Source organism: Cavia porcellus, unplaced genomic scaffold, assembly GCF_034190915.1.
Source record: "Cavia porcellus strain 051 isolate PalLab524CR breed Dunkin Hartley unplaced genomic scaffold, mCavPor4.1 scaffold_5, whole genome shotgun sequence".
NCBI classification, from domain to species: Eukaryota; Metazoa; Chordata; class Mammalia; order Rodentia; family Caviidae; genus Cavia; species Cavia porcellus.
Window position 1 is genome coordinate 22,864,248 of NW_026947488.1, and position 25,300 is coordinate 22,889,547.

At 41.1% G+C, this 25,300-nt stretch overlaps 1 long non-coding RNA gene across 1 annotated transcript; it reads left to right on the forward strand.

Moving 5' to 3' along the window:
* Nucleotides 1-14,746: 14,746 nt before the first annotated feature.
* Nucleotides 14,747-20,736, forward strand: LOC106027205 (uncharacterized). Its single transcript, XR_001200770.2, has 3 exons — nucleotides 14,747-14,939; nucleotides 19,057-19,152; nucleotides 20,546-20,736. It is a non-coding gene; the product is annotated as an uncharacterized LOC106027205 (long non-coding RNA).
* The last annotated feature ends 4,564 nt before the right edge of the window (nucleotides 20,737-25,300 follow it).

Consider the following 25,300-nt stretch of genomic DNA (forward strand, 5'->3'; position numbering starts at 1 on the left):
AGATCACTCAAGGCCCATGTACATAGGCATCCTCTCTCATTGGCTCTCCAAGTACCTATTCCAGCTCACTCTAGGGAGGGGCTGCAGCTTGCACTCCCCCAGGGTGAGTGGTTCCTATCAGGTAGTGTCATGCACAGGTCTGCATGCCCACTGACATGGGTCTGTGCTTTTGTATGGGGGCACACTGTGAGAGAATGCCCATGCATTTGTGTGTCCTGTTTTGGTATATCTCTGTGCGTGCATATGTAGTTTAGCCTGAGTACAAGTTTATGTGTCTCTTTATATCTAGATGTTGTCAAATATTTTTGTGCCACCCGTCTCAAAAGAATACCTAATGTAGCAATTTAAACTAATTCTGAAGCCAAGCACCTGATTTCTGAGTGACGTCTCCATCATTTTTAAGCTATGTGACCTTCGTTAGTTTCAGGGTTTTTTGTGTGTAAAATGGGGCAAGCAGGATAATGAGATAATGATGTTTTTCCTGTGCTTAGTATTGTGCCTGGCATGTAGTAAATTCTCATTTAAATATACTTATCACACCAAGTCTTCAACACTTACAGGCTAATGCCAGCTCTCCTTCTTCGTAAACAGTGCTGCCCTATTCTCCTCTAGAGTCATCTGAATTCGTCCCCCATCACAGTGGAGCTCTTTCATGGTAGGGTTTTCAGAGCCACTTGCAAATCTTCATGGCTTGTTGTTTTATAGCCCTTTGTTGTTTCATATTTTACTGTCACTGCTGCTTCTTCCTCAAATGTTCTTTTCCGTGATGCCCACCCTAAAAACACACATTCAGCTTCTTGGTTCATCCCTTTCATTCTGATGTCTGTTAAACTTTTATTTAGTACTTACCCCTCCACACTCAAATGTAGTTCGAGAGTCATCTAGGAAGACTACAGGAATCATCCAGTCCATCTACAGAATCATAAGAAATAATAAGTCACTATTGGTTTAAACTCAAATTTTGTGCTCTGCATTTTGCTCAGTGGCACAAGCACCTGTCTGGGAAGTATGACATTGTTAGTTTAATCTCTGGTGAAAAAAACAAACAAATCTAAATATCATATATGTTTCATTATATAGCAGAATCCAAGCTTCACCAGGCTTCCATCCATCTTCCTCTTGCTCTTTGTGCTGCAGAAGTGTACAAAGAGGCGCCGAGAGAACCATTGATGAGGACAGAACAGAGTCAATGCACTTGCTTAACTCCATTCCAGGCTATAGTTTCTCTGCAGCCATGATGGAAACACCCTAGAAGGAAGAATTGTCTGAGTGGGCCAAGCAGCTGAGCTGCAGCAGGCTCTGTGAGCTGTCCGTGGTCCTAAATATTCTGTTTCGGAGAAATCCAATGTCCTCCTGTGTGCTTAAATCCTCTTGTCCCAAGTTCACACTACCCCTGCCTTAGGATTTAGTAATATGCTGGCATTAGAGAGAGCCAGCTCTGTGGTGAGAACCAACACCTAGTAAAAGTGAATAGGCCGGGGATATAGATCAGTGATACGACATCTGGTACCAGGAAAAAGAAGGTGAATAGAAGAAGGCTTATGACTTTCCTCTCTTTCTTCTTCTTCCACTGTGCCTCTCAGGAGCCACCTGACCATTAGAATAAAATCTCTAGCTTTAGGAAAATGCTCTATTCCCAAGTAATAAATGCCATTAGATGAGCCCATCTGAGCAACTGCAGCCTTTTAAACAACCATCTGAAGGGCTTTGAAAGCTCTCCAAAGGCTCTTGCCCATAATGCACTAAGTGGAACTTGGTAATAAGTGTGTTAAATAGCCAGGCCCAGGAACTCGCAGGAGGTGCTCCTGCTCTGTGTTTTCGTTGTTCTGGAAAGAGAATGCCCTTCCTTCAAGCTGACTGGTTACTCATTTTTAAGAGTCCTCCCAGGTGGTCACAGTCCTCTGATGAGCTACTAATGAAAGAGTGAGATCTGACAATTTCCCAAGACTTCTTATTTGTTGTTTTGGCAACAATTCTCTGAAAAGCCTAAATACTTATGATGCTTCTCAATGATGGAGGAGCAAGAAGGTCTCAAGAGAAAAAAGGATTTTACCTGTTTAATCTACAGTGATGGATTAAGCACATATTGTATCCAAGACACCACACTAAGCACACTCCCTTCCTTCAGGGAGCCCCCAATCTAGGTGGTGTAAGATCTGGAAGTAAATATGTAGTAAGAATACTGTGTGCCATTTGCTATGTAGGGGACAGTACAGCAGCTTACAGGAGTGGAGGGACACAAAGAATTCAGACTATAAGATTCACAGAGGGGTTCCAGGAGGAAGAATCCTTAATGATGATCTTCAGCTAGCAAGATAAATACAAAATTGAGGGAATATAATTAAGAAATAAAGATCAGCATTTTTGAAGACCATAAGACAGAAAAATCACCCATAGTATTGATGAACTTTGGAATATAACTATTCTCATTTACTTCTGGTGAGGTTGTAAACTGTTGTAGCCATTTTGGAAAGCTGTTGGACATTATGTAGTAAAGTGGGATATACACAAGCTCTGTGACCCAGAAATTCCATTGCCTCTAGAGGTAGTTTCCTATAAATTAGGAACCATGGGCACAATGATCACATCATCATTCTTTATCAAAGCCAATAAGTGGAAACAACCCAAACACTTAGCAGACGTAGAAAGACACAACGTGGTATAACTACACAATAGAATACTAGAGCTCAGGGAAAAATGAATGAATCAGCAACACACAGCAACATGGGTACATCTTCCTTGTCTTGACACCAACCACATAAGCCCATTTATGTTAAAGGCGAAGGACACTAAAACTATTTGGTAACGTGCATCAAGATGTTAAAGCTATAAAAGAAAGAAATCATTGACCAGTGAAGGCAAGGAAGTGATTTCTTTTTAGGAGAAGTAGAAAGACATATTTGGGAAGGATCACGTGGGGAAATCTGGGCAATGTTTTGTTTATTGATTTGAGTGGAAATTACATGGATGTTTACATTGTGATTATTAAATGAATTGCATATGTGCAAGCATTTATTTTTTTTCAAATTTTCTTTCTTCATTCATTTCTTCACTCATTCATTCTGTCCATATGTCTGTTTTTTATTGCAGGGTCTCACATATGCAGTTCAAGCTTTTCTTGGACTCACTATGTAGCCCAGTGTGGCCCCAAAGGTATGATGATCCTCTTCCCTCAGCCTCTCATGTGTCCTAGGATTACAGGTGTGTGCATCACCATTCTTGGCTTTCTTTCTTTCTTTCTCTTTCTTTCTTTCTTTCTTTCTTTCTTTCTTTCTTTCTTTCTTTCATTTCTTTAATTCATTTGTTCTGAAACAAAGTACAACTTTTACAATGGTAGAAGCTGCCTTGGACCTGAAGTCTTTCCTTTAAATCACCTCCATGTGATAAAATATAATTTACCAGAGAATCCTAGATGGCTCTCATTGTGAGTTCCATAGACTGGAAAGTGGTCAAGTAAGGCTAATAGAGGACCTGGGAAGAACTAGTTCATTGCTTTGCCTGCTCACCTGCAAGTGTCCAAGTTGGATTAGCATGTGGAGGTGCAATGGGGTCCCAAAATTCAGCTTCAGGGGCTGGGACCTCTCCTACATGGAGTCTGCAGTGCATGCACTGAGTGGATGTTGCCATAGGGCTCCGGCTTGGTTTGGTGGGACCCTGAATGTTTGTTTAAGTAACCCTTGATGCAGGATGGAGGAAGAAAATGAGCATCCCAAGGTGACTACTGGAGCTGGAAGGGACCTAAACGATACCTTGAATTCAGTCCTTAAGAACTTTGGCTCTTGATGAGTTCTCACTCTTAATTGTTCTTTCACAAGAGTAATACAATCTTTTGGAGTAAACTATACATTGCAAAAGCGGATCCAGTGGGGAATGTCATTTCTCATCATCCTTATTTCAATTGCCATGGAAACTAATATTAATAGTCTGGTATATTTTCTTCCACACATCAGAGCAAACTCACACACATGATACCAACAAACCCCAGAGCGCTCTTCACTTCCTTTTTCAAACTGAAATCACATTGTACTCATTACTTTGTGATTTGAGATTTTCACATTTTAATATATCATGAACATCTTTCGAGATCAGCCCTTTATGATCTAATAGTTTTTTTTTCAGTTACTCTGGAATATTCCTGTTTGAATGCAGCAGAACTGATTCAACTAGTACCTCGTCATAGAATTTTAAGTAATTTTCAATTTTTTCAGTTTGTTGGATGTTTATTGACTATTATTTGTAGGGAAAAAATAGAAAATTACTTAAAATAAAAATGTGCTGAGTCAAACAATGCACTCTTCATGTTAGTAAATCTTATTAGTCCCTGAAATCATTCTGGTTATTCGCACATGTCCTGATGATACAGAGAATTCCAATTTATCCACACCCTTTCGACACTGGCTGTTATCCATCTCTGTTCACTATCAAGGTCAGTGATCTCTTCAAACATTGGTTCAGTGTTGGCATTTTCTTCACTGAGAAGGACTCATTCATCTTACTTATCCAACTTTGCATCAGGTGTGTTCTCAAATTTACTATAAGTTTGTTAAAAAACATTGCATTTTTTTGAGACGGTGTCTCACTATGTCGTTCGAATCTTGAACTCACTATGTAGCTCACAGGGAACTCAAACTCACAGCAATCTTCCTGCCTCGGCCACCTGAGTGCCAGAATCACAGTTGTTCAAGCTGATCCTGGGCAACATAGCAATTTAGCAATATGTCTCAAAATAAAAAAATAAAAGGACCATGAAGGCAGCTCAGTATAAAAGCCTTGAGTTCATAGAAAAAAGTAAGGGTAGCAAAAATGAAATCAATTTTCAAAACAATCCCCTGTTTGGGACTACTTAAAGAAGAATACTAAGGCCCTATAACAATATACCTCTTTGAAAAAGTATTGTGATTTACTCCAGCTCACATGAAAGTCATTTGAACACTCTAGATGACTACAAACTCAAAGCTGTCACACATGTCACTCAGCTACTGTGACAAAAATGCAAACACCAAGGTTTCATTGGCAAAGTCATGGTGCTCCCAACTAAAACACAAAGGACATCCAGTGTAGTGAACAATTTCTTGCCAGGTGTGATGCTTCTCAAAAAATATATGCAACAGTGGATGTCTTGTATGACAAAGACAAGGAGGAAAGTCACTCATCCTGGACTTTGGGTAATAGTGACCTGGGTTTGGATCCCAAATGTACCATATCCATGTGATGTGGCCTCAGGAAATACTCTCACTTCTGTTAGCTCAGTCACCTCAACTCTAAATGGACACGTTGATGATACTGTCACTGAAAGGCTGTTGTAAGGACAAATCAGGTACTGTATGTGATACACTTGGTGTTGTACTTGAAACATTATAGTCCCCCTTCAGCATTAGAATTATCAGTGGAGTTATTTACCGTGACTTCCAATGGGATCCTCAAAGCAAGATGGCAAGCGTTTTTGTGACAAAACAGAATTCTCTGTAAGTGTATGTTGTGTAGGCTACTTTTTGTTTCACACTAAGTTACAGCCTTTGAGAGAAACACATACACTTTGGAAATGAACATGTGACTATACAGAAACATTTTACTTAGATACTGTCTTAGTTACATTTTACTCTTCGCTGAGACAAAATACCTGATGCCCAAGTTGGGAAAGGAAAGGTTTATTTCTTACAGTTTTTGGAGGTTTCAGTCCACACTCAGTTGGCTCCCAGGCAGGTGGGCATGGCTGGGCTGCCTTTCATGGCGGCTGCAAATAGCAAACAGGAACTCAGAACCAGCAAAGAGAAAGACATACATTCTTCCTGCTGCCATTACATCACATCCTAGCTCCACCCCTAAGTGGGTGTAGCACTAACACCATCAATCCAAGCACTATACAATGAATGAATAACAAATGCACAATTCAAACTCATGAGGCCTGGGGGACACAGACATAAACCATGACATTCCACCCCTGGCCCCCAGGACTCATGTACATCCTTTATACAAAAGACATTTACTCCACCTCCAAGAGTTGCCAAAGTCCTAACAGTTTCAGCATTGCTGGATAGGCCAAGTCCCAAGTCTCTTCCAAGATGTATGGTAAACTCTTAACTGTAACCCCCTGTACAAATGAAACAAGAATAAACATTTCTGAAATACAAAGGCACAAAATAAACATTACCATTCCAAAAGTTACAAACAGGGGAATATAAAGCATTGGAAACAAAGCAACCGAACATCCAGCAGGACAAACATTAAGTCCTAGAGTTCCATGCTCAGCATCTGAAGCAATCTGGTTGCAAGCTCCAAAAGGTTTGGGTGATTCCACTCCCAGGGCACTTCTGGTGATTTCAACTCCTGCAGCTTTTCTCTTAAATCTTCTCTGCTCGCTTTTTGCAGCTTTTCTTGGACCATCCACGTTTCTGGCTTTTCCAAACTTTTAGAGTCTCCCCTGCACCTTCAGCTTCAGACTTACATCTTCACAAATTGCCCTCTCAGGAGCACACTGCTTGGCCTCCCAGGCCCTTTGCAATCGAGGTGGAATCCATCTTATCCTCAGAATTCGTGCATTTTCCTTGCACCTAAAATCAGCCCCTTGTGGATGCTGCCAAGGTTTGCTGCTAGTGGAAGCAGCAGCCTGGCTTTTCTCTCTCTTGGCTGTAGGGGTCAGTTGCCTGGATCTCAGGGCTCTGTTTACCTGATTGTGATGAAAAGCTTCTCTGTGTTGCCGCCATTCTGGAAACTCATGTGGCCTCTGTTGCCATTCTGGAACCTCACATGGCCTCTGTCGCCATTCTGGAGCATGGCACTCTGCAGCTTTCTCCTCTGAGCAAATTATTTCACCTTTGCAATGAGGCTTCACAGGGTGGGGACCTGCTTCCTGGGATGCCCCGGGGCCATCTTTCTTATCTCTCTGTTTCCCATCAACAATCAAAATCTCAACTCTGTCTTTACAATCCAAAGCCTTCCTGGATTTTTCTTTCTGGCCAAATTCACAGCATTTCAAATTATCCTGCGGGGCTCTTTGCTCTTGATTTGAAACATACAGCTGGCTAAAAGCCCCCAACAATAGCCATGCCAGAGCCTCAAGATTTGATTGCTTTTTAATTTCTTTTTCAAAATTAATCAATCCATTGCCCTTTGTCTCAGTCTCAGGCAAAGTCTCTGGGCAGGAGCAAAATGCAGACAAACTTTCTGCCAAGCCATAACACACATCATGTGGACCAGTGCAGTCCTTAGCAGCAGAAACCTCCCAGGCCTGGTCTTTACCATGAGGCTATCATCAGCCTTCTGGTCTCCTGAGCTCTGACCAGAATCTCCTCTACAGAACAGCCTAAGCTGCTCCATCTCTATGTATCCAGGCGACATGTCCAAACCTTTCCAAACTCTGCCCACAAGCCATTTCCAAAGCCTCTTGAAAAACATGGCCAGGTATACTCACAGCAAATGGCCCCACTCCCGGTACAAAATTTCTTTCTTAGTTACTTTTTACTCGTTGCTGAGACAAAATACCTGATGCCCAAGTTGGGAAAGGAAAGGTTTATTTCTTACAGTTTTTGGAGGTTTCAGTCCACACTCAGTTGGCTCCCAGGCAAGCGGGCATGGCTGGGCTGCCTTTCATGGTGGCTGCAAACAGCAAACAGGAACTTGGAACCAGCAAAGAGAAGACATACACTCTTACTGCCATTACATCACATCCTAGCTCCACCCCTAAGTGGGTGTAGCACTAACACCACCAATCCAAGCACTATACAATGAATGAATAACAAATGCACAATTCAAATTCATGAGGCCTGGGGGACACAGACATAAACAATGACAGATACTTTTCAGACTTTCAACTTAACTATTACATAAAAAGACAATATATGACTGTAAGTTTTGGGCAAGTTATTTTTCTCATGAAATGGGCACTCCAACAAAGATAAACATGTATATACATATATATTTTTTGATAAGTATGTTGATAAAAATACATTTGAGTAAATACAACTTTTAAATCATTCTAAATTGAAAACTAGATAGTGTACCTAAAATTAAGTTGTACTGATTGTAATGTAGTAGCTCTTTTAGATGATGGTTTGATACATTTCATGTCCTTTGTGTCAAACATAGTACTTGCACAGAAATGCTATATCTGAAAATTCTGTAATGAAATGCTAACCAAAAATTTTAATAAGAAGGCTTTGAAGAGTTCTGTCTCAAAATGACTCCTACTATTTATTTCCTGTGTTATTCTACAAAACAAAGGAGATAAGAGTAAAATACATGTGTTTTCCTCAGGTCTATTCAAAATGGCTTTCCCTGAAGACTCTGAAAACTGGGTACCAAAAGTATAGGCAATATGTTTTGGAGAGAAACAAGCATAGTTGTGATGTTGTACTTAAAAGGCAAATCATTTTCCTGAATCCTGAAACACATGGAAACTAACATACATGCTATCTCTGCTCAACAAATGCAATGTGCTGACAAGTTTAGTTCACAAGCAATTGATTCACTCTTCTTGAAGTCCAATCATAAACAGTAAATATATCAACAATAACTGAAAGTTATCTATTTTCTCATATAGACTCTAAGAATGAAGGATCACATCTAAAGATAACTATAAGAATAAATTAATATTATCTTCCAAACAGTTATGAAAGGCTGTGTTGACTCTAAGCTGGTTCAAGTTTTGTGTGCGTGAAATGGCAACCTAAGTAGAAGGCACATTTGGAAATTGATCCCACTGTTCTTCTTCATCCATGGAGGGGCAGGAGATGTACTCAGAGCCTGAAATTTCAGACCCTTCCATTATGAGACCATTTTCATCTGGAGTGAACTGGGCAGGTTCCTTTATGAAAACACAATCAAAGTTATGTGAAGTCTCCATATATACTGGGTTGAAAGGGACCTGCTTTTGCTCCATCCTGTCCACATCGTGAAAGAAGGGATGGTTCTAAATATCTGCAAGTCCAGTTGGAGGGCAACAACCCATTCGCTGCTTGGGTTCTTTCTTTACAAAAGTGTGCAGGATGCTTGCAGCTTTTACAGAAGGACAGCACATTATGGAAATGTTGCTTTTTACTATCAACTGCAGAGGGTGAGCAATGAACTTTTCCTTGGAGGTCTCAGGGCACTCTGTAACTGCAAAGGGTGACTCTCCCACCATCATTTTGAAGGCCAGCACTCTGAAGGCCTACCAGTCCACAGAGAATCCATAATGTTCTCCCCGGGTGATCTCAGGAGACAGGTAATTAGCAGTGCCACAGAAGGTGCTGGTCAGGTCTCTGGGCCCCAGTCCTTCCTTACTCACACAGTAATCTGTGAGTTTGATGTGCCCGTGGGAGCCCAGCAGTATGTTGTTGAGTTTTAGGTTTCTGTAGAGGATGTCGTGCTGGTGCAGATGGTTGACTGCTAAGGCAGTCTCACCACAGTTAAACCTGGCATGTGCTTCAGAGAAAGTGCTCTTTCTCTGTAGGTGGAGCATGATGTCACCTCCACTGACATAGTCCAGGACAAACATGATTCTACTTTGAGCTAACGAGGAAAGTGTAGTGCACTGCCTGCTGCAGCACTCGCCTCTCATTCTCAGCCTGGTAACTGTGGGCGTGTCCTTTCTTGATTACTTTCATGGCAAATGTCTGGCCTGTGTTTCGAAGTTGGACTAACAGTATTTTAGAGCAGCATCCTCTACCCTATCACCCTCAGCAAATGAAAGTCCTCCAATCCCAAAGCAGATGAGTCCTGGTCATTTTCCTGGGCATTGGTGAACTCCTAGTGTTTGGTGCCCTGTTCAGAACCGTGCACACTGGGAGGGTGACAAGAGCTCCCTGTGTGTGCCTGCTCCGAATCTCTGGGTGGTAGATTCCCATGCATCACTTGCTCTGATGGGAAGGAGCAACACTGCCCACACTGGATGATAAGAAATGTGCGGCACTTTTTATGCACCAAGATTCTACAGTGGGTGCATATGTGTGCCTGGCGCCAAATCCCTCCGCAAGGTCAGCACAAACACCACAGCGAACTCGCCTGATGAAGCGCTTGGCCTGCAAACTGTGGCCTGCACCATAGCACAGCTCTCCCCTGAGGGGGGCAGTGCCATGTTGGATGGAGACAGCTGCTGTGGCAGGCATCTCGAGTTGCTCTGTGTTGCAGGATGATGTGTGGATGGAGAGATTCGACACTTTCTTGAGCACAGGTGGGGCAATGGAATCTTTCAATTCCCAAGGCGATGTGGTCCAGGGATCTCCTTCCTGGGGTACAGCTTTTGTGGTGAACAGCAGCTCCCTATCTGAACAGCACACCTGTCTGATTTCATCTGTGTCCAAGTAAGGGGCTTGAGGTCCCCAAAGTTGGTGTGGCGATGGTTCCCCCAGCCTCAGGGCCTGTCTAGAGGTGTGGATCCTGGAGCTGCCAGGGAAGAAGGACCTGTAGTAGGATTCACTGCCCAGGAGAATGGCACCAAGGGCTTGGGGAGAAAATGTGGCCTGTGCCCCCGCACTGACCACAGCAGCCTGATTTCGTAAGGGCCCTCTGGGAAGTGATCTTCAGGCGTGGTTAGGCCAGTGTGAATGGACACTGGGTCTTTCAGGGTGGCTGTGGACCCGGGGGCTGTGACTGGAATCTCCCACCTCAGACCACTTTGCATTGGTGGAGTGTATGACCGGATGTGTACAGACCTGTCCAGAGCTCCTGGGACATTGTGGGCCAGGTGAGACTTTCCCTGGGAGCTCTGGCTTGGTCATGCTGTTCCTATTTGGCCTTGAGGAGATGTCAGCCAGGTAACTTGATGTTTCTCAGGTGGCCAGTCCTGGGGCCACCATCCTTGGGCTGTCTGAGAGGGAGGAGTCTCTCTCACATGGTGGCCTGCAGCGAGCGGCTGGAGTAATGCGCCTCCTGAGCCTTTCACACAGATTCTCCCTGCCCCAGCTCCTGCATCCATGGTCTTGGTCTCGACCTTGGCCTCGCTGAGTGGGGATGCAGCTCAGTAGGCTAGATTGTTGACCTTCTCAGGACCAGCAGATCAAGAGATGGCTGTTTCTGCGGTGGGAGCCTAGAGGCAGGTTCCTTAGTTCCGTTTGGACATGTTGCCAAGGAAGTGAGGTCAGGTCTCAGGATTCCACATCTTAAGTACCCACTCTGCTAAGAAAACCCTATGACCCACCTTGTTCTTTATACTGAAGAAATCAGTGGCTACCTAATACAATAGAAGTCAAACGATTTAATTTATTTTAAAAATTATGACAAAATGCCAACTGGAAAGAACAATAAACATGTATTAACTCTGATAGTTTTTTCTTGTTGTTGTTAATATTGTAAATCAAACTCATAACGTGGATTTTACCAGTCAGGTGTTGTGGTGCTGAGCTATATCCTAAGATACTCTTTGATAGTTTCTGTGGGTCAAGAATTCAAGACTGGCTTAATGGGGCTATTTGCTTCTGGTTTTGTCTTTTGTCAAGATTTAGTCAAGATACCATATGCTATTTGAAGACCTAAGTAGGGCAGAGGTTCACTTCCCAGTGGCTGGACAGCAGTCTGATTGGCTGTTTGCAAAGTGATTCAATCCCTCCCCTCACTGATCTTTCCCTAAGGCTGCCAAAGTGCTTTCACAACGTGGTAACTGGCTTCCCCAGAAAGATCAAGGTCAAAGGGGTAATTTTTGCAATGACATAGCCTGGGAGACACATGTCATCACCTCCTCAATATCCCATTGGATATCCAGGTCAGCCAGTGGAGTGAGGAAAAACGCTCTTCATTACGTCACGTTAGCACACATGGCCACTGCTCATGCTCATGGGATGGGATGCAGCCAAGTCTCTCTGGCACCCCTGTGTGCACATGGCTATGCCCTAAGATTGCCTTTCAGCCTGTGCTCTTGGAGGCCTGACTCCTGCCCTTCATTGTTTCCTGGCCCAGAATCTGATGAGGCTGCTGTCTCTCTCACTAAACCCAGTGGAAATCGTGTTACAGGGAGGACAGTTGGGAGGCCTCTGCTGGATAGTGTCTCATCCCTGGAGGACTGACGAGCTAGGGACTGGGGCCATCAGTAGCTTATAGAAAATGTTTACCAACAGTCACTCTACCTCTATTCCACTGTCCATGTTTCTCATTTCATTGTCTGTCCCTCTCCTGTTCCATCCTTGTCCAGCTTAAATTCCTTGCTGCTTAACACTTTATAAACAGCAACTCTTCTTAAGTCAGCTCTCTGTTTATTCCACATTCACACCCAAGTGAGCATGGCTAGAGGAAAAATGTCCTATACCAGGACTGACTACCCTTTTGGACTTGGGACTATAAATGTCAGGTGATACTTAGCTCTGACTGGTGGTTTCACCAACACACTCAGGTAATTAATTTTCTGTTTCTCACACTTTATATCCCCAGCCTGTGTCTGTCTTCTGCGTACCTGATGCTCTTGCTACATATCTTACAGACAGAAGTGTGTCAGAAAACTCTCCCTTATACCTGGTAGCTCCTTCTTCCCCCCAGGAGGAGTTTGAATTGTGTTGTGTCACATGCCAGCTACCACCCATGAGCCTGGAATACAGAAAGGAACAAAACAGAAAAAAATCTTTCTGGTGATGACAAAGATCAAGGAGTAAGAGTGTATTCTGTGGGGGAGAAAGCAGATCAAGGAAGGGAGATCAAGGAATGGTGATTACATGCCATTCAGTTGGCCTATTCCCTTTTATCAGTGAAGTGCTTAATATTATTCTCTGTTTATATTTGTGAAAAGTGGCATAACCCCCAAACCCTTGATGTGCTTTCATTTCACTAGGGTGGTGGAAAAGATAGCATGAAGGGTACTAGTGGCACTGATAGTGATACTGGTTCAGCAATGGTGGAAGCACAGAGCCCACAACTTCTGACAGTGAGAGGCCCACTCAACTCTCCTAAGGGATCATGGGAAGCTGTGTTAAAAGGAATACAAATAAAAATTTTACAGAATTACTTTTATTCTTAGATTTAGCAAACAAATATAAGCAACAAATTTTAATGTTCAAAATTTAAAACAAAACTAAAAGCCAAAATTTTACGTAATTCTATATAATGGCATGTTAGTGAGCAAAACTAAGACAAACCCTAAACACATTTTATCTGTATAGCCTTTTTTTTTTTTTTTTTTTTTTTTTTACCATTACCAGGGATCCAACTCACAACCATGCACTTGCAAGCCAGGCGCTTATGTTGCTGAGCTAAATCACCAGCCCCACCTGTATAGCTTTTAGTACTTACATTTCAGATAGTTTATTAGATTCAATAGATGATTGAAATGAGTGGTCAGGAAAGATTCCAGGATTCTTTAGCAGGTGTCAGTGATATGGATCAGATAAGATGGGGCCACACTCAGAGCGAGCACACAGTCTAATGAGTGACTGCCGTGTGGGAGAAGGGAGGGATGGAGTCTGCAGTCGAGGAGAACTAGGGGGAGGAGTAACTGCCTCCATGTTAAACTTTATATACCTACCCTACTGTGCACATCATTAGATTCTTCAGGCACAGTTTTTAAGCAAGAGTAAGGAAACATTTTAATTTTCTGCCTTGCCTTATAAAATATCTGTCAGCAACGCATTCTGTTTAGCAATATCTTTTACCTAGGGCCACTCTTTTATGCTTTCAGTCAATTTTGGGTACCTTTATAATTTTATATTCCAATACTAACTGTGTATTGAATGTGCAAATATTTATCTAACTAGGTTACAGTGGTGTTTAATTCTTAGATGTGAATTTTTTAATCATCTGGAGTCTTAATGGGCCATGTTCATGTTTTCATGGCTCATGTTTTTATGGATTAACGTTGCAGGGAATATTATTGAGGATGTCAGCTAGACAAAATAAATATGTGACTATTTATGATATATGTCTGTGTCTATGCAGTGGTTACTTAAATTGTCTTATTCATTGTGTATGTAAATGTAGGTATAATGTAGTCTGCAATTTTTTCGTTTTTTTCAGGACTTTTAAACTAAAGATGTTTGCATGACTGCATGTGTTCTAGTAATGTTTGAAGTGAATATTATTTGTTTTAGCATTTTGAATTGGTGTTAGTGAGCTCTTTTTTTAATGTTGTAAAATAGTTTTTACAGAAATCCAGCTTTGTGTTAGTATTGCATGAACGTCTCTTTAGATGATATTCCTTTTTCTGTGGTCACTGCCGTTTCCGATAGCATCAACTGCTATAATGGCCCTAAAGCTTCTGTTATAAATGCAGTTTAATTTGTCCTAAGCTCTTCTAATGTACTATTCGATAGGAAATAATGACTCAAATATAAAGTCAGTAGTCAAATAAAACTGGCTTGTTTATTTCATATGTTTAGACCTGTTATAGCAGTCTTGGAGAATTACATGTTAAAATGGATTTGACAAGGCATTGTATGTTGTTTTTGATGGTTTAAACTCTACAAGTAATTTCAATGATACAAGGTAATTCTCAGCATCTGAGGAGGCTGTGAAAGTTGGTTACTTCCCCAGTCCCTTAGAAATGCTAACTATCACTTTGTTTATAGTTAAGTTTTAAAATGTAACTCTGTGTGAGTTGTTAATTTAGAGACTCTAAGTTGTGCAGCATTACAAGAATGATCCTGAAGCTGCCAAGGCCTGTGGTTGTCTATGGGAAAATCTGTGGGCTGGGAGCTAGACGCTGCCTTGGCCCTGCAGGTGGCACCCTGTACTGTGTCAGGGGGCCTGGCTGGGGTTCAGGCCAATGGGTAGGGAGCATAGCACTGTGTGGGTGCCCAGCATGCTCCCTGTGGCTGCTGTGGTCTGTGCATGCTGGAATGCTGCAATTCTTGTTACCAGTGCTTAGGTGTTTTCCCTCCCTGTGGGATGTGGCATCTGGGCTATATCTTGACTCTTAATGCAGATTCAGCTGCTGGGCTCCTGATTCGCAGCATTCATCTTGTCACCCCAAGACTCAACTCCGTGTGGCAGCGGGCATGAGCATATCACTGACAGTTCTAGAGCTCCTCTCTGGCCTGGCAAAGGTGAGGAGGGCAGTCCTTTTATTTTACCCCAACAGCTTTGCACCATGGCTGTTTGTTCTGTAAGTTTTGACTTCTTGGGTTAGCAATTGCAGAGTTGGCTTTCCCCAGTTTATATCAAATTGTACAACATTAAGTTTCCGAGTGAAATTTTACAAAGTGAATTGCTTGTTCTTTTAACTAATAGATTCAACTGAATGTGTTGATCCAATGCTGTAAACTTTATTTTATTTTTTTATTTAGAAAAAAGATTAAGATAAAAGAAGATATAACAACCTAGGTCAGAACAGAACAAATAGCACTTCGGAAGAAGAGAGAACAGGATAATGAGTTGAAGGCCAGCCTAGAGCACCTTGTGAGCTCAGGGCAGGCTGGGTTACATAGTAAGATTCTGTCTCGAAAGTTTTTAAAAAATTAAGTAAAAATAGGTTCAAAGAGTATGAATAGTTTTGCTGTAAAATTGCACAGGACATAATACTTGCTATTTACTTGAATATAGTAGGGTACATGGTAGCTTTATTTTAAAGAACATAGAAACAAGGAACATATAGCACAATAAAACCAATCAAAATAGATTGATGTAAGTGATACAGAATTTTAAAACAATATGAAATCTACAGTGGTTACCAATATACCTCTTGTTGTCTTCAAATAGCTGCAGGTATGCTTCATACATAGCAAAAATCCAACAGAACAGAACAGAATAAAACCAATGAAAACAAAACAAGGAATACAGTAAAGACTTCAAAACAATACAAGTAGGAAACCCAACATGGCTACTGATTGAGTGATTTGTACTCAATCCAGAGCAGTGCAGAATATTAAAGAGAGGAGGCAACAAGGCTCTCTGTGGAGCAAGCCCTCCCCAGCCCCAACTGAAAGTCTTCAAGGGGGGAGGCACAGAGAGAAAGGCCTGCCCAGGTTTCAGTACTTACCTCCACAGAAACGGACTCCTTTGTTTCTGGGGCCTGCCTTGGGGAAGGAAGTTCTGATTTCTGGACTTGCCTTTGAGAAGGAAAGGCAGAGCTCAGCTCGTGTCTGAGGCCTTCCTGATTTCCTCCAGGTCAAAGTACTCAGTGTGCCAAGGTATCATACTTCAAGGTATTATTGTTTGAATGTCAACAATATGTAATGTTCTCAATGCAAAACTGGTGTGTAGTCTTGAGCAACCATTTCTAAGATGACAATATGTAATCTATTAACTAGCGATTTCTTACTGTTTTTTTTTTAATTCTGTATTACTTGTACCCTTATACTGTTTTGGATTTTTTTTCCTCCTTTAAATAAAATTTTTAAAAAACTGGAAAAAAAAAAAAAAAGAGAGGAGGCAAGTAGACAAGAGTTTAATAGGCAGGGAGGGCACGGTGGGAGTCACCTCAGGGAACATTGTGGTTCCCCTTTGCAGACAAAGACAGATTTGCCTAATAGAGGCTGTGATGGTGGTAGGGCTCTGGTGGCTAGTGTGAGCTGATTTACTTCGTGAAAGTGCAAGGGATTGGGTAACTTTTACATTCCTGAGCTTTGGCCAGGTGAGACTCGCCCTGGGATTTCTTGGCCTTGTGGTACCGTTTGTATTTGGCTTGAGGAGATGTCCGCCAGGTAACTTGATGTTTCTCGGGTGGCCAGTCCTGGGCCCACCATCTCTGGTGTGTCTGAGAGGGACGAGTGTCTCTTGCATGGTGGCCTGCAGCGAGTGGCTAGAGTCACGTGCCTCCTGTGCCTTTCACACAGACTCTCCCTGCCCAGGCTTCTGTGTCATAGTCTTGGTGTCCACCTCGGCCTCGCTGCAAGTGGGGATGCAGCTCAGCATGTCAGATGTTGAGCTTCTCAGAGACAGCAGATCAAGAGATGGCTGTTATGCGGTGGGTACCTCGAGGCAGGTTCCCCAGTTCCGTTTGGGCATGTTGCCAAGGAAGTGAGGTCAGGTCTCAGGATTCCACACCTTGAGTACCCCCTCTGCTAAGAAAACCCTATGACCCACCTTGTTCTTTATACTGAAGAAGTCAGTGGCTACCTAATATAATAGAAGTCATATGATTTAATTTAATTTAAAAATTATGTCAAAATGGCAACTAAATAGAGCAATAAACATGCATTAACGCTGATAGTTTTTTCTTGTTGTTGTTTAATATTGCAAATCAAACTCATAATGTGCAGTTTACCAGGCAGGTTGCGGGTTGAGCTATATCCCAAAAACCTCTTTGATAGTTTCTGTGGGTCAAGAAATCAAGACTGGCTTAATGGGGCTATTTGCTTCCGGTTTTGTCTTTTGTCAGGATTTAGTCAAGATACCATATACTGTTTGAAGACCTAACTAGATCAAGGAGTACATAAGAGTGTATTCTGTGGGGGAGGAAACAGATCAAGGAAAGGAGATGGGGGTGGGCGGTCTGCCGTGGAGTAGACAGCTGGGGCTGTTCAACTGTAAACACAGTGCTGGGGCAGATCATGCTGCGGAGGTGAAGGAGGGAGCTGTGCAGGTACCTGGAATTGAGGTTGTGCCAGAGGGTACAGCAGTGGCAAAATACCTGAAGCAGTGCGTTGGAGCAAAGCGAGGATGCCAGTGTAGGCGAAATGAAGAGGGCAGAGGTAGAGACAGCAGGAGGTGGAGACAGAGCTGGCGCAGCTTGTTCCAGTGCTGCCCACTTGGCCCACTCTCACTGCCTTCTCTAGGTCCTCACTCCTCTTTCCTGTCTGATCACCTTCTCCTTCCAACCTGATTATTTATGCTGGTCTAGGAATATGTCCTATTGCTGTTCTAGAATACAACTTTCTGGATGTCTTAGCTTCTCTAGCTGTTGTCCTCATTCTCTTCTACCCTGAAAATAAAAACCCTTTAAATTTTCCACTCTTTTTGGGTACCATTTTTGTCCCTATCATACCACTGAGTGAACTCACATCAAAGTTTCCAGTGGACTCCCTGTTGCCACAACTGAGCAAGTTGTGGTCATCTTCTCACTTGGCCTTGTAGCACTGGCTTGCTTGACCCCATCCCTTACCATATTTTGCTTGAGTCCTGCATTGTACCATACTAACCTGATTTTCATTCGATCTCCCTGGTTCCTCTTCCATCTCCTTTGCTCCCTTCTCCTGCCTACCAAGCTGTTACATGTTGGAAAGTTTTAAGTGCTGTTCTTGGCCCTCTTATTCTAGGTAGTCTCATCAGTGCCATCACTTAAAGTATCATAGATCCATGTGCTCTTCAGCCTACATCCATCCTATCCATTCCGTGTTTGTTGCCAGCTACCTGCCCACTTGATAGCTCCACTAATACAGTACATCTACAGGGCAGCTCACACTTACCTTGCCTGCCTCCCATAGCTTTGCCCTAAATCAGTTGCCCAACAGTCTAGTTGCTCAACTTGGTACATGGCTTCTTCAGATATATATCAAATATTTCAAACAAGAACCTACAACTCATCTATCTTTAATTCTTCTCTTTCACCAATGCCCCAATATTTAAGTTCACCCCAAATTTCCTTTGGCACTACTTCCAAAATACTTCTTGATCTACCTTTTCACGCCTAGAACCTTTTTCAGCTTCTCATCTTTTAATTACAGTGTTGTCACTGCCTTCTACCTGGTCTCTCTGCTTCCTTTCTTGCTTCTTCACCTTTGATCTTCCCTCTGTAAGCCAGAATCAATATTCTAAAACATAAGCTGGGTAATGTTTTTTGCTGCTCATGACACATCGAATAAAGCTGTCATCCTAAATTAAGCTGATCTACAGAGTCCCTGCCGTCAAATATTGTCTCACTTCTATACAGTAGGATGGTACAGCTGTGCTTCTTATTTCCCTACTTTGTTTTGTTTTCTAAAAGATTAGAACCTTGTTTATAATATCTTTGAAATTGAGCAGCTTATATGTATCGGGTCTTTCAAACCAATGAAAATATATTGTAAGTGAGTACATTTTATAAAAGTACATTTTGGCTATCAATTTTTTCTTATAAATATACAATTTTAAAACTTTGGGAGATAAATTAGAATTGGCGAGATTCTAGGGTGTCTATTGTGACCATTTTTGGATTTACCAGTAATTTTGGGGGGTTCCAGAAATGTTCATATTCTTATTTCTATTCTTAATCATATGAACGTTGAAGTGTTCTTACATCTTTAGATTGCATTGTTTCCCCTTTTTGCTGCTGTGGAGCCAGTGTTAAATACTATTCAAGATTCTGCAGTATTAGAAGCCATTGGTTGCCAAATGGAAATGGTAAGAAAATTTTAACATGTAATCTATCAGAGATTGTGAATTTATGATTTGTCTAAATCATTTTACTAGCTGTCATCATGGTTTTTTTTTTTTTTTGCTGCCAAGGGTCAGGCTCATGGCCTTGCACTTGCCAGGCAGGTGCTTGTGCCACTGAGCTGAATCCCCAGCCCTGACCTTGTGATTTTTAAAGACATTTTGTAAAATCCAGCTCATTCATTCAAAAGAACCTCTTGTTTTCTCTTTCTTTTTCATTTTTGAAAGACTATCTGACTAGTTCAGGCTGGCCTTGAACTCATTCTGTAGCCAAGGCTGACCTGGGACTCATGGCAATTGTCTTGCCTCAGCTGAGTCCTAAGAGAGCGGGCATGTGCCACAGTACCCAGGAGAAGGACACTTTTTAACAATACCTGTTCTGAGATTTTTTTAATGTATCAATGCCTTATTAGCTGTGCCTCGGATCCCTGACACGTTCTGCATGACAGAAATTCCAGCTAAGGCCAGTCTTTATTTCTAGACAGCATCTATGTGTCTTGCTATACTGGTGAACTAGCTTGAATAATCTAAACAAGCCTTTTACTCCATAATTCAAGGCATCCCTAATGATGACTGTAAGGTCATGGGTCTCATTCTAGCCGCTTAGATGAAAGTTGTCAGGTCCCTCAATACACTAATGCTTCCAAATAGATAAAGCTTCCCAGAGACATTCAATGCCCTTTGATTTTGCATCAAAATATGCTGTCTTTGTTCCTACAGGAAATGCTGGGGAGTAGGGCAATTAATTAATAGGCTGTGATGAGTAGATATAGAATGCATAATTAGGGTATTGATAAGGAATTTACATTTTCGTGCAGGAGATAGCTAACAATAATTTCCTGGTAGAAATATAACAAATCGTACTTCTGTGGAAAAAATGAGGAAAATTAATTTTCAACAAATTTATTAGTTCTAGTCATTTTAGAATTTACATTAATCATAATATTTTGTTTTGTTTTAGGATATAACTACATTGGAAAGTTACTGTTTTGTTTTAAGATTGTATTCCTATTCTGAAATTTTGCTTAGTTGGTAAGAAGGGTGTTTTCTTTAAGGACCCATTAAAGTCTGTTAAAGTATTAAAAACGGTCCTGGGCTGGACATTTTTAAATAGTGGCCAAGGAGACCCCAGTAACTCCACCTATAGCTGTCAGACCCTTTATAGCCTTCAGCAGATTGTGTCTGTGTAGAAACACCACAGCAATTTTAATCCATTGTTGGTTTGGTGTCTGTTTGTCATTACATGCCATTTAATTGGCCTATTCCCTGTTGTCAGTGAAGTTTTTAATGATTATTCTCTGTTTATATTTGTGAAATGTGGCATAACCCCCAAATCCTTGATGTGCTTTCATTTGACTAGGGTCGTGGAGAAGACAACATGAAGGGTCCTAGTGGCACTGATAGTGGTACTGGTTCAGCAAGTGGTGGGAGCACAGAGCCCACGACTCCTGGCACTGAGAGGCCCGCTCAACTCTCCTAAGGGATCATGGGAAGCTGTGTTAAAAAAGAATAAAAATAAAATTTTACAAAATTACCTTTATTCTTTTATTTGTTTACACTTTTGTTTAGAAAACAAATGTAAGTAACAAAATTTCAATATTCAAAAATTTAAAACAAAACCTAAACCCAAAATTTTATGTGCTTCTGTATAATGGCATGTTTGTGAGCAAAACTAAGAAAAATCATAAATAGTTTTTACCTGTATAGCTTTTGGTAGTTACATTAGGGGTAGTTTATTAGCTTTTATAGATGATTGTAATGAGTGGTCAGGAAACATTCCAGGATTCTTTAGCAGGTGTCGGTGATATGGATCAGATAAGATGGAGCCACGCTCAGAGCGAGCACACAGTCTAATGAGTGACTGCAGTGTGGGAGAAGGGAGGGATGCAGTCCGCAGTCGAGGAGAACTAGGGGGAGGAGTAACTGTCTCCATGTTAAACTTTGTATACCTACCCTACTGTGCACATCATTAGATTCTTCAGGCACAGTTTTTAAGCAAGAGTAAGGAAACATTTTAATTTTCTGCCTTGCCTTATAAAATATCTGTCAGCAACACATTCTGTTTAGCAATATCTTTTACCTGGGGCCACTCTTTTATGCTTTCAGTCAATTTTGGGTACCTTTATACTTTTATATTCCAATACTAACTGTGTATTGAATGTGCAAATATATAGCTAACTAGGTTACAATGGTATTTAATTCCTTAGATGTGAATTTTTTAATCATCTGGAGTCTTAATGGGCCATGTTCATGTGTTCAGGGCTCATGTTTTTGTGAGTTAATGTTGCAGTAAATATTATTGAGGATGTCAGCAGGACAAAACAAATATGTGACTATTTATGATATATAAGTGTTGTGTCTATGCAGCAGTTACTTAAATTGTTATCTTATTCATTGTATACAAACATGTAGGCATACTGTAGGTTGAAACTTTTTCTTTTTTTTCAGGACTTTTAAACTAAAGATGTTTGCATGACTGCATGTGTTGTTATAATGTCTGATGTGATTATTATTTGTTTTAGCATTTTGAACTGGTGTCCGTGAGCTCTTTTTTTAATGTTGAAAGATATTTTTTACATAGAAACCCAGATTTGTGTTAGTGTTGCATGAATGTCTCTTTTGATGATCATTCCTTTTTCTGTGGTCACTGCCCTGTTTCTGATAGGATCAACTGGTGTAATGGCCTTAAAGCTTCTTTTATAAATGCAGTTTAATTTCTCCTAAGCTCTTCTAATGTACTATTCGTTAGATATTAATGACTCAAATATAAAGTGAGAAGCCAAATAAAACCTGGTCTGTTTATTTGATATGTTTAGAATTGTTAAAGTAGTCTTGAAGAGTTAAGTGTTAAAATGGATTTGAAAAGACATTGCCTACAAATAATTTCAGTGATACAAAATAATTCCCAGCATGTGAGGAGGCTGTGAAAGTTGGTTATTTTACTTATAAAGTCCCTTAGAAATGCTTACTAGCCCTTTCTTTATAGTTAAGTTTTAAAATGTAACTCTGTGAGTTGTTAATTTAGAGACTGTAAATTGTGCAGCATTACAAGAATGATCCTGAAGCTGCCCAAGGCCTGTGGCTGTCTATGGGAAAATCTGTGGGCTGGGAGCTAGACGCTGCCTTGGCCCTGCAGGGGTGCCCTGCACTGTGTCAGTCAGGCCCGGCTGGGGTTCAGGCCAGTGGGCAGGGAGCATGGCACCGTGTGGGTGCCCAGCATGCCCGCTGTGGCTACTGTGGTCTGTGCGTACTGGAATGCTGTGCTTCTTGTTACCAGTGCTTAGCTGTTTTCCCTCCCTGTGGGACTGGCGTCTGGGCTATATGGTAACTCTTAACACAGATTCAGCTGCTGGGCTCCTGATTTTCAGCATTCATCTTGTCACCCCAAGACTCAACTCCGTGAGGCAGCAAGACATGAGCATCTCACTGGCAGCCCTAGAGCTCCTCTCTGGCCTGGCAAAGGTGAGGAGGGCGGTCCTTTTATTTTACCCCAACAGTTTTGCATCATGGCTGTTTGTTCTGTAAATTTTGAGTCGTTGGGTTAGTGATTGCAGAGTTGGCTTCCCTCAGTTTATACCAAATTGTGCAATTTTAATTTTCTGAGTTAAATTTTACAAAGTGAATTGTATGCTCTTTTATCAAATAGATTCAACTGAGTGTGTTGACTCAATGCTGTAAAATTTTATTTTATTATATTATATTTTATTTTATTTTTTAAAAAGATTAAGATACAAGGCGACATAAGAACCCAGGTCAGAACAGAACAATTAGCTCTTGGGAAGAGGAGAGAACAGGATAATGAGTTGAAGGCCAGCTTAGAGCACCTTGTGATCTCAGGGTAGGCTGGGTTACATAGTAAGATTCTGTCTTGAAAGTTTAAAAAAAATTAAGTAAAAATAGGTTCAAAGCATATGAATATTTTTGCTGTAATATTTCATACAACATAATACTTTCTATTTATTTGAATGTATTAGGGTGCATGGTGGTTTTAAGTTTTTACTGATTTTATTCTAAAAAATATAGAACCAAGGAAAAAGTAGCACAATAAAACCAATCAAAATAAACTGATGTAAATGATACAGGATTTCAAAACAACATGAAATCTACAGTGGTTACCAAAATACCTCTTGTCTTCAAATAGCTGCAGTAAAAATCCAACAGAACAGAACAGAATAAGACCAATGAAAACAAAAGGACGAATGTAGTAAAAGACTTTAAAACAGGACAGTAGTAAACCCAACATGGCTGCTGATTGAGTGATTTGTATTCAATCCAGAGCAGTGCAGAATATTAAAGAGAGGAGGCAAGTAGATAAGAAATGAGTTTAATACGTGGGGAGGGCACGGAGGGAGTCACCTCAAGGAAGACTGTGGCCCCTCTCTGCAGACAAAGGACAGGTTCTTCCTGATAGAGGCTGTGATGGGGGTAGGGCTCTGGTGGCTGGTGTGAGCTGATTTATTTTGTGAAAGTGCAAGCGGTTGGGTAACTTTTACATTCCTGAGCTTTGGCAGACTTTTGGGAGGGAGAAGCCGTAGGGGCTTCTGGGAAGAAGGAGGGGTGCATTATCATGGCTCAGCTTTGAACCACTGCCCTGACGTTTGTTCAGTCTCTTGAATGGAGGATCTGAAACTACCATAATATATCTTGCTATCTTTGAAATAGCTGCCCCCATGCCATTGGATGCAACAAAATCAAACAAAACAGAATAGAACCCAACCCAACAAAGTAATACAAATGACAGAGGAATCCAAAACAAGATAATAGGAAAGTAACAGTGGCTACACCTTCAGAAGGAGATGCCCCCTAGATTCCACACTGCATATCCCTCTACTCTGAACATGTTGGTTTTACATAGAATGGTTGTTTTCAAGTATGCTAGTTGGGATTACATGGGACTACTGTCTTCCATTATCCAAGATAGTTGAAAATAGGCAGTTCAGATTTCTTTTATAAGTATTTCGTTTCTCTGCAAGCTTAGAGCTGAATGCTCTGTTGAATTTCTTGCCTCCATCCCTCTCTTCAAGTTGAAACACACATAATGTAAAATTAATCCTTTTATATCTTTCATTTATTTATTTAGTTTTGTTGAATCAGAGCTTCACCATGTTGTCTAGGGTAGACTTGGACTTGCTAAGTTGCCAATGCTGATCTCAAAATTGCAATCTTTCTGCCTCAGTGATCTGATTTCCTGGATTATAGTCATGCACTACTCCACCTGGCTCAAAAATGATAACTTGAAAATGAATAATTTGGCAGCAGCTGGTAGGCTCATATTTCTGTGCAACCACCAACTCTCAGTCCAAAGTGTTTTCATCACCTCAAAAGGAAAACTCTGTACCCGTTAAGCAGTGCTTCTTTGCCCCGTGCTCCGACCTCAGGAACTGAGAGACAGCATTTTCTAGATACACAGTTACCCATTCTATACATTTTACATACATGGGGTAATACAGTACATGAGCTTTTTTGTGGTTGACTTTTTTATTTAATATAATTATTGTGTTTTACCCTTCTTGTAGAATATTTCAGAATTTCATTACCTTTTGTGGTTGAATAATGCGTGTGGAATGTGTATTCCACACTTTGTTCATTCAGCATTTGCTGCACATTGGAGACATTTTCATCTTCAGACTTCTGTTACTGAGTGTTGCCTTGAACACGTGTGTACATGTATTTCATTACTAGTTTTTGATTCTTTGAGATATATACTGAGTATAGTGAATTGTAATGTGTATAATAATTTTTAACTTTTTGGGGAATTGCCAAATTGTACTCCACATCTACTAAATCATTTTACATTCCCACCAGCAATATACTATCTAGGATTCCTCTTAACAAATCCTCATTAGAATCTGTTTTTTAATTAGTAAACTGGGCAAAGTTATCTTGCATGTAACAAGAGAATTTCATTGAGAAGATCATACGAAACTGAATATGTAAAATACCTTGTGAGAAAAAGTTGACACACCCACACTGCTCTCTGAGATACTACAGTGTAAATCATGACCAGAAAACATTAGATAGAACACTGCTCTGGACCTGTCTAGCAAATTGTAAAGGTTGACTGCAAAGCTACAGTAATCAAAACAATCATCCCAGCACTAAAGAGGCTGAAGAT